This window comes from Arctopsyche grandis, chromosome 2, assembly GCF_051622035.1.
Source record: "Arctopsyche grandis isolate Sample6627 chromosome 2, ASM5162203v2, whole genome shotgun sequence".
NCBI classification, from domain to species: Eukaryota; Metazoa; Arthropoda; class Insecta; order Trichoptera; family Hydropsychidae; genus Arctopsyche; species Arctopsyche grandis.
The window spans coordinates 39,248,648-39,263,218 of record NC_135356.1 but is presented as its reverse complement, the minus strand read 5'-3'; the positions used below and the strand labels follow the sequence as shown (position 1 = coordinate 39,263,218).

Below are 14,571 nucleotides of genomic sequence, written 5' to 3'. Positions count from 1 at the left end.
TTTTGCACTCTTCTTTTGTTTTGTCCGTTTCTTGAATTTTTTTTGGAACTATTATTGTTACATCTTTATTATTATTTTTAAGTGCATTTGCATAACTTAAATTATTTTCATTCTTATTTACACCCCTTTTTAAAATGTTTAATTCACTGTTGCTTTTTAATATATTTATGTCTTTTTGTATATTGTTTTTCAAATTTTTAAATTCACTTCTTAATTCACATATCACATCCAAAAATTGTTCCTTATCATTATTTTCATTTTCACAAATATATTCAACTAATTTTTTAACTGATGTAATTAAAAATGTTTTATTGTCATTTGATATACTGTTAGTTTTTGTGGTCAAAATGTCCATAATTTTTTTTTCAATTGTTATTACTTCACTTATGCGTTCTGATGCCATTATTATACACTTAGAACGTACACATAATTATATATTACAAATTTATTTTTATTTTTTTAATTGTTACAATTTCGTTGCCCAAATCGCCACACACGTTTGTTCTGTACACGATCACGACAAGAACAAACTAACCAAATAAAATTAAATTGTAAAATAGAAAATGATCAGTAGATCATTAGCTATTAAAATATGTAGATATAAGATGTATTGTGAACATAATTTCGTAATAATAAAAAGCATTTAAAAATCAAACCAAATAATATATATTCAAGAATATGTTTATGTATAATGTGTTGAAAACATAATAAATCATTGTATTTACTGTGCATAAAAGGTTTTTTTTTTAATTTTGTCCCTGTAATTTAGATTTAGGTACATATATATTTTCGAATTTTTATGTTATGCATTTCAAAGCAGCAAAATCGTAAACTTTGTGTTTGTTTTTAACAATACGGATAATCGTGGTTCTATTGTACATACATATTACTTACTTATCAATACATTGGTAATTAAATCGGTGATAGTCAGCAACTCGAAACAATATCACTTGTACTATTCCATATTTTTCACTTCTCATATTCAACAATTAGCAATGTTTTATATATGTACGAAACATGAAAATATAGGTCTGATGCATGGATCTTATCTCAAAGCTACGAATTGAATTGCTCCCGATGAAATATGAGCGATCAGGCTCGACGGCTGCAGTTTTTGACGGATTAGTGTATGTATGTGGAGGCACCGAGGAGTATCCCAATGATTCTTCGATGTGTTTTCAATGTTACCAGCCAACATTAAATATTTATTTACATACTTACATACAAAGAATCTTTCGAAATTATATACTCAAAAGAAAGAAAATCAAGCCCACTAAAAGCTAACAATTAAAAAGTAAAAAAAAAAACATTGTTTTTATGATAGAGTTTGTTATTTACGATTAAATTATTATTCTTCCATAAAAATATATACATAGAATGACCGTATATTTATAGTAAATGATATAATAAATAAGTAGTTTGGGGCGATTCAGCCTTACCCATCAGCTGTCGTCATATCGCTTTGGACTTGCCCGATATAATTATTAAAATTAATTTATTAAAAGTACCATAATGATCGTAAAGCAATACCACTTGCTTGGTAATTATACAATTTCAATTCTATGCAAAGTACTTCAAATCGCCGAGTGTTATTAGCATAAGATGAAACGTACAATAAAACAAAAATAAAAAATTATATATATATATTTTTTTATATGTGTATAATATTTAATAATATAAATATAAAATAATGATTTTAAACTGATTTTATTATTATTTTAAGAATTTTTAATTTATTTTAAGAATTTAAGAATTTTTGTGTTTGTTTTTAATAATACGGATAATCGTGGTTCTATTGTACATACATATTACTTACTTATCAATACATTGGTAATTAAATCGGTGATAGTCAGCAACTCGAAACAATATCACTTGTACTATTCCATATTTTTCACTTCTCATATTCAACAATTAGCAATGTTTTATATATGTACGAAACATGAAAATATAGGTCTGGTGCATGGATCTTATCTCAAAGCTACGAACTGAATTGCTAACGATGAAATATAAGCGATCAGGCTCGACGGCTACAGTTTTTGACGGATTAGTGCATGTATGTGGAGGAGTAGTTACGAAATCCCTCAGAAGCGTGGAACACACAATAAATAACAATAAGCACAATACATCAATTTGAAATTCAAATATTTTAATTTGTCGAGGACATATTGTTACAATACATATTACATCAATTTTGAGATTAAAATATTTGATATTCTTCAGGAAACAACATTACAATAAATCATAGTAGGAACAATACATCAATTTGAGATTCAAATATATTAATTTATCGAGGACATATTGTTTCAATACATATTACATCAATATTGAGATTAAAATATTTGATATTCTTCAGGATTAAACATTACAATAAATCATAGTAAGCACAATACATCAATTTGAGATTCAAATATTTTAATTTGTCAAGGACATATTGTTACAATACATATTACATCAATTTTGGGATTAAAATATTTGATATTATTCAGGATAAAACATTACAATAAATAATAGTGAGCACAATACATCAATTTGAGATTCAAATATTTTAATTTATCGAGGACATATTGTTACAATACATATAACATCAATTTTGAGATTAAAATATTTGATATTATTCAGGAAACAACATTACAATAAATAAAAGTAAGCACAATACATCAGATGAGATTCAAATATTTTAATTTATCGAGGACATATTGTTTCAATACATATTACATCAATTTTGAGATTAAAATAATTGATATTATTAAATATTTAATATTTGATATTATAAAAATATTTGATATTACAACATTACAATAAATCATAGTAAGCACAATACATCAATTTGAGATTCAAATATTTTAATTTATCGAGGACATATTGTTACAATACATATAACATCAATTTTGAGATTAAAATATTTGATATTATTCAGGAAACAACATTACAATAAATCATAGTAAGCACAATACATCAATTTGAGATTCAAATATTTTAATTTATCGAGGACATATTGTTACAATACATATTACATCAATTTTGATATTAAAATATTTGATATTATTCAGGATACAACATTACTTGAGATCTACATTACAACATTTATTGAGATTCAAATATTTTAATTTATCGAGGACATTTTGTTACAATAAATATTACATCATTTTTGAGATAAAAATATTTGATATTATTCAGGATACAACATTACTTGAGAATTACATTACAACATTTATTGAGATTCAAATATTTAAATTTATCGAGGACATATTGTTATAATACATATTAAATCAATTTTGAGATTAAAATATTTGATTTAATTAAATATTAAATATTTGATATTATTAAAATATTTGATATTACAACATTACAATAAATAATAGTGAGCACAATACATCAATTTGAGATTCAAATATTATAATTTATCGAGGACATATTGTTACAATACATATTACATTAATTTTGAGATTAAAATATTTGATATAATTCAGGAAACAACATTACAATAAATAATTGTAAGCACAATACATCAGTTTGACATTCAAATATTTAGATTTATCGAGGACATATTGTTATAATACATATTACATCAATTTTGATACTAAAATATTTAATAATATTGAGGATACAACATTACTTGAGAATTACATTACAACATTTATTGATATTCAAATATTTTAATTTATCGAGGACATTTTGTTACAATAAATATTACATCATTTTTGAGATAAAAATATTTGATATTATTCAGGAAACAACATTACAATAAATAATTGTAAGCACAATACATCAGTTTGAGATTCAAATATTTAAATTTATCGAGGACATATTGTTATAATACATATTACATCAATTTTGAGATTAAAATATTTGATATTATTAAATATTCAATATTTGATATTATCAAAATATTTGATAATTACATTACAACATTTATTGAGATTCAAATATTTAAATTTATCGAGGACATATTGTTATAATACATATTAAATCAATTTTGAGATTAAAATATTTGATTTAATTAAATATTAAATATTTGATATTATTAAAATATTTGATATTACAACATTACAATAAATAATAGTGAGCACAATACATCAATTTGAGATTCAAATATTATAATTTATCGAGGACATATTGTTACAATACATATTACATTAATTTTGAGATTAAAATATTTGATATAATTCAGGAAACAACATTACAATAAATAATTGTAAGCACAATACATCAGTTTGACATTCAAATATTTAGATTTATCGAGGACATATTGTTATAATACATATTACATCAATTTTGATACTAAAATATTTAATAATATTGAGGATACAACATTACTTGAGAATTACATTACAACATTTATTGATATTCAAATATTTTAATTTATCGAGGACATTTTGTTACAATAAATATTACATCATTTTTGAGATAAAAATATTTGATATTATTCAGGAAACAACATTACAATAAATAATTGTAAGCACAATACATCAATTTGAGATTCAAATATTTTAATTTATCGAGGACATATTGTTTCAATACATAAAACATCAATTTTGAGATTAAAATATTTGATATTTTTCAGGATACAATATTACAATAAATAATAGTGAGCACAAAACATCAATTTGCGATTCAAATATTTTAATTTATCGAGTACATATTGTTACAATACATATTACATCAATTTTGAGATTAAAATATTTGATATTATTCAGGATACAACATTACTTGAGAATTACATTACAACATTTATTGAGATTCAAATATTTTAATTTATCGAGGACATTTTGTTACAATAAATATTACATCATTTTTGAGAAAAAAATATTTGATATTATTCAGGAAACAACATTACAATAAATAATTGTAAGCACAATACATCAGTTTGAGATTCAAATATTTATATTTATCGAGGACATATTGTTATAATACATATTAAATCAATTTTGAGATTAAAATATTTGATTTTATTAAATATTAAATATTTGATATTATTAAAATATTTTATATTACAACATTACAATAAATAATAGTGAGCACAATACATCAATTTGAGATTCAAATATTATAATTTATCGAGGACATATTGTTACAATACATATTACATTAATTTTGAGATTAAAATATTTGATATAATTCAGGAAACAACATTACAATAAATAATTGTAAGCACAATACATCAGTTTGACATTCAAATATTTAAATTTATCGAGGACATATTGTTATAATACATATTACATCAATTTTGATATTAAAATATTTAATAATATTCAGGATACAACATTACTTGAGAATTACATTACAACATTTATTGAGATTCAAATATTTTAATTTATCGAGGACATTTTGTTACAATAAATATTACATCATTTTTGAGATAAAAATAATTGATATTATTCAGGAAACAACATTACAATAAATAATTGTAAGCACAATACATCAGTTTGAGATTCAAATATTTAAATTTATCGAGGACATATTGTTATAATACATATTACATCAATTTTGAGATTAAAATATTTGATATTATTAAATATTCAATATTTGATATTATCAAAATATTTGATATTACAACAATACAATAAATAATAGTGAGCACAATACATCAATTTGAGATTCAAATATTTTAATTTATCGAGGACATATTGTTTCAATACATACAACATCAATTTTGAGATTAAAATATTTGATATTTTTCAGGATACAATATTACAATAAATAATAGTGAGCACAAAACATCAATTTGCGATTCAAATATTTTAATTTATCGAGTACATATTGTTACAATACATATTACATCAATTTTGAGATTAAAATATTTGATATTATTTAGGATACAACATAACAATTAATAAAAGTGATCACAATACATCAATTTGAGATTCAAATATTTTAATTTATCGAGGACATATTGTTACAATACATATTACATCAATTTTGAGATTAAAATATTTGATATTTTTCAGGATACAACATTACAATAAATAATAGTGAGCACAATACATCAGTTTGACATTCAAATATTTAAATTTATCGAGGACATATTGTTATAATACATATTACATCAATTTTGAGATTAAAATATTTGATATTCTTCAGGATAAAACATTACAATAAATCATAGTAGGAACAATACATCAATTTGAGATTCAAATATTTTAATTTATCCAGGACATATTGTTTCAATACATATAACATCAATTTTGGGATTAAAATATTTGATATTATTCAGGATAAAACATTACAATTAATAATAGTGAGCACAATACATCAATTTGAGATTCAAATATTATAATTTATCGAGGACATATTCTTACAATACATATTACATCAATTTTGATATTTAAATATTTGATAATATTCAGGATACAACATTACTTGAGAATTACATTACAACATTTATTGAGATTCAAATATTTTAATTTATCGAGGACATTTTGTTACAATAAATATTACATCATTTTTGAGATAAAAATATTTGATATTATTCAGGAAACAACATTACAATAAATAATTGTAAGCACAATACATCAGTTTGAGATTCAAATATTTAAATTTATCGAAGACATATTGTTATAATACATATTACATCAATTTTGAGATTAAAATATTTGATTTTATTAAATATTAAATATTTCATATTATTCAAATATTTGATATTACAACATTACAATAAATAATAGTGAGCACAATACATCAATTTGAGATTCAAATATTATAATTTATCGAGGACATATTGTTACAATACATATTACATTAATTTTGAGATTAAAATATTTGATATAATTCAGGAAACAACATTACAATAAATAATTGTAAGCACAATACATCAGTTTGACATTCAAATATTTAAATTTATCGAGGACATATTGTTATAATACATTATACATCAATTTTGAGATTAAAATATTTGATATTATTCAGGAAACAACATTACAATAAATAAAAGTAAGCACAATACTTCAGATGAGATTCAAATATTTTAATTTATCGAGGACATATTGTTACAATACATATTACATCAATTTTGAGATTAAATTATTTGATATTATTCAGGATACAACATTACAATAAATAATAGTATACCCAATACATCAATTTGAGATTCAAATACAGGTAGTCCTCGACTTACGACGGTTCGACTTACGACGGTTCGCACTTACGACCGAAAAAAAATAATATATTTTTTATTAATTAATTATTTTTCAAAACTTGATTGATAAATCTCAAGCGGATGTGAGTTATGAAAACGGGGAATTCTCTTTCGGAAGAAATCAAAAAAAAACAGAAAAACTGAAAAAAATGAAAAATCTGAAAAAATGAAAAAAATGAAAAACTGAAAAAATGAAAAAAATCAAAAAAAAGGAAACTGAAAAAATGAAAAAACTGAAAAAATGAAAAAACTGAAATAATGAAAAAACTGAAAAAATTAAAAAAATTAAAAACTGAAAAAAATGAAAAAACTGAAAAAACTGAAAAAATGAAAAAAATCAAAAAAATCAAAAAAAATGAAACTGAAAAAATGAAAAAATGAAAAAACTGAAAAAATGAAAAAACTGAAAAAATTAAAAAAATTAAAAAAATTAAAAAATTAAAAAAATTAAAAAATTAAAAAAATTAAAAAACTGAAAAAATTAAAAAAATTAAAAAACTGGAAAAATTAAAAAAATGAAAAAACTGAAAAACTGAAAAAAATGAAAACACTGAAAAAACTGATAAAATGAAAAAAATGAAAAAACTGAAAAACGAAAAAACTGAAAAAATGGAAAAAATTAAAAAAATTAAAAAACAAAAAATTTAAAAAATTTAAAAATTAAAAAAATTAAAAAACTGAAACTGAAAAAAATTTAAAAACTGAAAAAACTGAAATATTGAAAAAAATTAATAAACTGAAAAACTGAAAAAATGAAAAAAACTGAAAAAATGAAAAATAAGAAAAAAAAAAATTTGTTCCCCATACTGGTTGATTCATTATGTTCGGCGAGAGTTAGGACACACACACCCACACACACACACAGATTACCGTCTTTATATATATGACTAGTGTTGGACCCGTTGATTTCAACGGGTGGTTTCGAAAAGGAATTGAAACTCGAATAAAAATAAAGTTAAAGATATTGAATCGATTGGTTTCGAAAAGAAATTGATGCACGAATTACGAATGACAAATTACGAAGTGATTACGAGTAATTCGTATTACATTTTGTGCATCGCCGACGCCTCCGGCACCCCGGGGCCTTCGCCCCCAGCGCCGCCGACTCCTCCGGCGCCCCAGCGCCCCCGATGCCTTCGGCACCCCGGGGGCTGAAAAAACTGGGAAACTGAAAAACTTAAAAAATAAAAAAAATGAAAAAAAAGGAAAAAACTTAAAAAATGAAAAAACTGGAAAAATTAAAAAAAATGAAAAAACTGACAAAATGAAAAAAAATGAAAAAAATTGGAAAAATTAAAAAACTGAAAAAATGAAAAAAATGAAAAAACTGAAAAAATGAAAAAACTGAAAAAATGAAAAAAATGAAAAAAATGAAAAAATTAAAAAAATTAAAAAATTGAAAAAATGAAAAAAAAGAAAAAACTGGAAAAATGAAAAAAATGAAAAAAACTGAAAAAATTAAAAAAAAATGAAAAAACTGAAAAACTGAAAAAAATGAAAAAACTGAAAAAATGAAAAAAATGAAAAAACTGAATTAAATGAAAAATTTGAAAAAAAGATAAAACTGAAAAAATGAAAAAAATGAAAAAAAAAAATTTGTTCCCCATACTGGTTGATTCATTATGTTCGGCGAGAGTTAGGACACACACACACACACACACACACAGATTACCGTCTTTATATATATGATGATTATCGATTTGAACCTGTTTCTCTTTGCATATATGTACGAAAAAGAAAAAAAAATGTCGAAGATATTACTAACTTAATCGTACAATTTAGCGAACGTCTACAATTTGACGTAGATAACGAAGACATCGAAACCGCTGAAAAAATTTGTATTGAAATAAATGGCTGCTGCTTTTAATTTAATTAATCAAGGAATACAAAAGTTTGAAGTGATGGAACCAGACATTGAAAGATTTTCAAATGTGAACCGCAGGATTCAAAAAAATCTTGCCTGCTACCAAGAAATATATAGAGAAAAAATACAGGATAATTTTCAAACAAAATTAGACACATTTTTCAAAAAAACTCATACGACTGTATCTCAAACTGAAGATGAAGAAATGGATTGTACTTATGTGATAAGTGATGAGGATGTATAATTTATAATTAATAAGTACGGATGATGTAGATTTTTTTTAAAATTTAAATATGAATTCATTTGAATTACTGTATTAATAAAAGTAAGTAAAATCACCGAAAAAAAAAATATAAATATATTCCTCGACTTACGACGGATTCGACTTACGACCGAGGTTCAGGAACGTATCTCCGTCGTAAGTCGAGGAATACCTGTATTTGAATTTATCGAGGACATATTGTTACAATACATATTACATCAATTTTGAAATTAAAATATTTGATATTATTCAGGATACAACATTACAATAAATAATAGTGAGCACAATACATCAATTTTGAGATTAAATTATTTATTTTAAACATTTAGTAAATTTCACAAATAAACTTATTTAATTTTTGATAATTTTTTTTTTTTTTTAGATGATTTTGAAACATTGTCAACCTTTCTTGTTACATTTCACAATTTTGTCAACATACCGAATATACCACCAAGAGGCCAAATGTAACATTATGATTATGCAAGTTAAACGATAAACAAAAATTGCAATGTGTTTATTTTGTATTGTTTCGCTTATTTTCACGGTGTTTGTTCGACTTCTTTTTGACAATCTGAAGCCGCTGATCGCCCGATATGATGTTTATAGTCGGTGTTACAACCTTGGGAGGAGTAGGCAGCTCGTCCAACGGGATTTGAGGCGGGGGGCTCACGGAATTGGCTTTTTCCGGAGATATCGGACCGCTGGCAGTCGACGACGAAGAACATTCGATCACCATCGGCGGAGAATTAATGCTGCTCGCATTGTCGAAGTCTAGAGCGTCGAGACAAGTCATACACTGTCAGGCAGATTCTGCATCGGTATCGCTTATAATTGGACTGTGACACTCCTAGAAAAGTCAAAGGTTGAGTCATGAGATTTAATCACATGTTTTTAAATATATATATTTATTTATTTATTTATTTATTTATTCACAAATTTGCCATAGTGACTTTACAGATCAACTCCAAGTCGACACTATGGTTATATAAAAAGGAAATTAATTTCTATTATATTATAATAATATTATATATTAATTTAAAGACAAATATGGATAAAACAAATACAAAAATACAAAATTGTTAAATATGAAATATAAAAATACAAAATTGTAAAAACATGAAATATAAAAATATAAAAATACGAAATTGTAAAAACATAAAATATAAAAATATAAATTGTAAAAATAAAAATATAAAATTGTAAATACATGAAATATAGAAATATAAAAAACATGAGAAATAAAATTATAATGAAAAATAATAATATGAAAGATAAATATATAAAAATATGAAACATAAAAATAAAAAAATTTGAAAATATAAAAATGTAAAAATATGAATACAAAAATGCAATATGTTACAAGTTGCTACGATCTCAAACTAAACAGTACCTCAACCAGATCAGTATCAGATCAGTATCTTTCTCCTTTTCGCGTTCCTTTTCCTTCTCTCGCCCCGTGTCCAAATATTTCAGCTCATCTGAAGCTGAACGCAATTGGTCGGTAGAATCGCTGCTCGAAGAGTGCAGCAATCGCAGAGCTTGGCAGATGGTGGGGTCCAGCTCTAAGGCACACATCGTGACGTCGTAGACTGACAAGCTGTGACTGACGAAAAATTAACTGAAGGCCAAAGGTTGTCAGATTTAATCAATACTTCATTGGGATATGGGTGTATAATGGTCGACTACTGCATGACTTGTACAAAAACCAACTGTTGCTCTTTATTGCGAATCATTACTAGACACGATGTCAATAAATCTCACTGCTATTTTATTTAAGACACAACAAAGCAACAGGTGTTTTTCTACAAAATATATTATTTATTTATGAGAATACATGGGGAAGACGGCGGAAGCCGATAGGTCCACGGGGCCTAATCGCTTAGAATAGATAATGAGATAAAACACTAATTACTCATAACATTAATATGGTAAAAGACAAAAAAAGTAAACACTATAAAGGATATGACTAGAGATGATAAAAAATCTGTATAATGGAACATCTGGCAGCCGAAAAGTCCATCATACTAACGATAACTATCATACTAACGAGAACTCGAGTGCCAAAAATTGTGTATTTGCGATTTTCATGGAAAAATTGTTTTTGTGACCACCGCAATGTGACGAATAGTCCAATTACCTTTTAGTACATAGGTAATTATTAAAGAAAGGTCATATTAATTTAAATATAAGACTTTTTATAAAATTATTTGAATGTCAAATATCATATTTATTCAAAATTTATGCATAAAATACATTTAATATATGTAATACAAGATCCTCTTAAACATTGAAAATTTTATGTATGTATTTATATTTTAACAATAGATAAAGGACAGTTTGATACATATATTGCTTTAGCAAATGCTCTATCAAGTTGATGACATTCGGAATCAGTAATATTGTCAAAATATGATTATATTCACCTATGGTTTATGCTAAGTAAACGTGCAGTAGATTCAATGCATGAAGATTCAGAAGTAGTGGACTGGTCTATAGCATCCATGTCAATAATATCGGTATCTATGTATTAAAAGTGATGTCTCAACTACGTGATTTTTTTTCTTTTTTCTTGATATTTAGTGCAGGTAGATATGTATGTATATGATTTATCGCGCTCACATACGCACACGGTACGAGAGAGGGAGACAGAGCAGAGCCATCATCAGCGGAGACCAGACCACAGACGACGAAGGAAGACACCGTGAGGAAAGCCACGCTACTCTTACCGCTGAGCAATTCTACAAACATCACGTCCAAGTGGCTTCTCGATTGAGAACCCCTGGCGTCCATACAGTTATATTTCGTATCACAATATCTACATACAGCTGCAAACTTCTTACTTGTTCCGCATTCTTGCAGAATTCTTTTAAAGTGATTCCAAACTGCTGATTTTGGTCTTACCATTTTATAATGGGATTAAAATATGAATGAATAATAGAATTATATTTTTGAATTAATGAAAGCAAATGATATTGAAAAGAATTTATTACTTTGGATGAAAAAATAAATTCTTTATATCCACGATTTCGAATTCCGAGATCGACATATTTGCCACTTGCATTTCGAACAAACGACAATTGTACGGACGCCAGGGGTTCTCAATCGAGAGTCACCTGATGTCGGTTTATGAGATAGCTCGTGGTAAGCGTGGGCGGGGCTGGTTTCCTCACGGTATCTTCCTTCGTCTTCGGTGGTCTGGTCTCTGCTGATGATGGCTGCTCTGCTCTATCTCCTTCTCTTTCGTATAGTGTGCGTGGGATGCGTGATGTGGAAAAAGGGCGGGAGATTATATAATAGCAACAGGTTGTAAGTCTGTTTGTATGGCGACTGTATTTTATATAAATTATACAGAGATCAAGCAGGGGGGAAGGGGGGAACGATTTCGAATTCCGAGATCGACATATTTGCCACTTGCATTTCGAAAAAACGACAATAACTAATATCCAACTCAAATACAAATTGGACTCTCCTGACGGCGACTCTCGTCGGGTGTACCGCAGGGCTCTGTCCTCGGACCATTCCTGTGGAACGCTATGTATGACGGGCTACTGAGTGTAGAGCTCCCGGAGGGTGCCAGCGCCGTTGCTTTTGCGGACGATGTCACAATCACGGTGGTTGCGAAATCCCTCAGAAGCGTGGAGATCTGCGGCAATGATGCGCTCTATCGGGTGAAGACATGGCTAAATCGCGCTGGGCTGGAACTAGCGTGAGATCACAGTTATCGTCATGATCATGGTATCACAGTTATCGTCGCAGGGAGGCAATCTGCTTTAGAGAATATGTCAAGATTAAAAATGCTGAATTCCATAATTTATTGATAAATATTACTTATACTATGCTATTTTTAAATTTTTCGTTCTAGTATATTTAGAACTGAAATTTGGATTTAATGTACGTTTAGAATCCTAGCTCCACGCTTGAAACCCAATTATAAATGTGATATTAAATTCTGAACTAAAAAAGGAATTCGAAAAAATATGTGGCTTCAAATTTTTAAACTCTTTCCAATGTTAAATTTTATTTATCGCTGTGTGAATGAGCTGATAAGCATTAAATATTGTGCGAAACAATTAGACATGTCACAAACTGCAGTTATTGATTGAAATCATTATTTACTTAGGGTCTGTGTGGTGTCGCAAATAGAACAACCAAATACCATGATCGGTGGAGAAGAGATGGTCATTGAAATTAGCAAACGTCTTTTCGTTTATATACGTACCAAATTTTTTGTAAAAAACTTCTATAGCTTCACACAAGAGTATTTTTAATACATGACTTGATACAATAGTCAATTTATTTTCTTTAACGTTAGTTGTTTTACATATTGATTATTCATATATTGAAAAGAATATATGTGTTCTGTGTGCATATCTAAGTTTCCCATCCGAATTTACGTTGTTACTACTACGACATTTGTTTACGTTTTTACATTTGACATTTGACGTGTGTGCATTGATACCGCGACATATATAATCCATTGAGGAGTCAGTCAGTCAGTCAGTCACTTTTCTTCGAAGCCGCTGATATAGCTGAACGCATATCTAACATCTACTGCCCCTCCTCTATCATGTCCAACTTTTCTAAAGAATACAAACATAACCCCGTGGGTTCCACATCAGATGACGGCTTATCCATAAAGCTTTTTGCCGGGATGGATTTCATTGTATGCTGGTCTAACAAATTCAAGGTGGATCGTTTCCAAGTCGATAAACATTCCCGTGATTGGGTTCCACTGATTTTAATGCTATTTTCATAGTGTAGTGGATGTGGTGGAGGCAGTTCAACAGCATGCTGCATTTTTATATGAAAGAGGTGGAAAAATGACTAGTATGATCAAGGTAATGAATATTTGACAATGAACATTTTATAAAGTACATAATAAATTTAAAATTCTTTTCTTACAGAAAATATACATTCAATGTTAGACTATTCAATGTATAGGGAGAATAGGAGGCGCCAAAATTAAATTTATAGAAAATCCTTTTTCTGTAATAATCACAACTCCGCTAATGAAGAGAGACCAAACCATAATAGCATTATATTTATTGACTCAACGTCATCCTGTGATTTGCAACAACACACTATAACTTTTGTTCTGACAGAAAGTATAGCCAGCGCTGTTCCATTAGCAGTTATCACTACTAAAGTCTAACAACTTTTGAGAATTTTTCAGCATTTTCAGCTCTTTTGAAAGATTTCTGGGGAACATAAATCAAAAATATATAGTGACTGCCGATTCTCATGCCGAACGCTTAGCTCTCACTAATGTTGTTAAGGATTTGGAGATGGATCTATGATTGGAGTTTTAAT

At 27.0% G+C, this 14,571-nt stretch overlaps 1 long non-coding RNA gene across 1 annotated transcript; it reads right to left on the bottom strand.

Annotated features, from left to right (window-relative positions):
• Nucleotides 1-9,641: 9,641 nt before the first annotated feature.
• Nucleotides 9,642-10,860, bottom strand: LOC143922736 (uncharacterized). Its single transcript, XR_013261638.1, has 2 exons — nucleotides 10,652-10,860; nucleotides 9,642-10,108 (listed from the first exon to the last, which is right to left on the bottom strand). It is a non-coding gene; the product is annotated as an uncharacterized LOC143922736 (long non-coding RNA).
• Nucleotides 10,861-14,571: the final 3,711 nt, after the last annotated feature.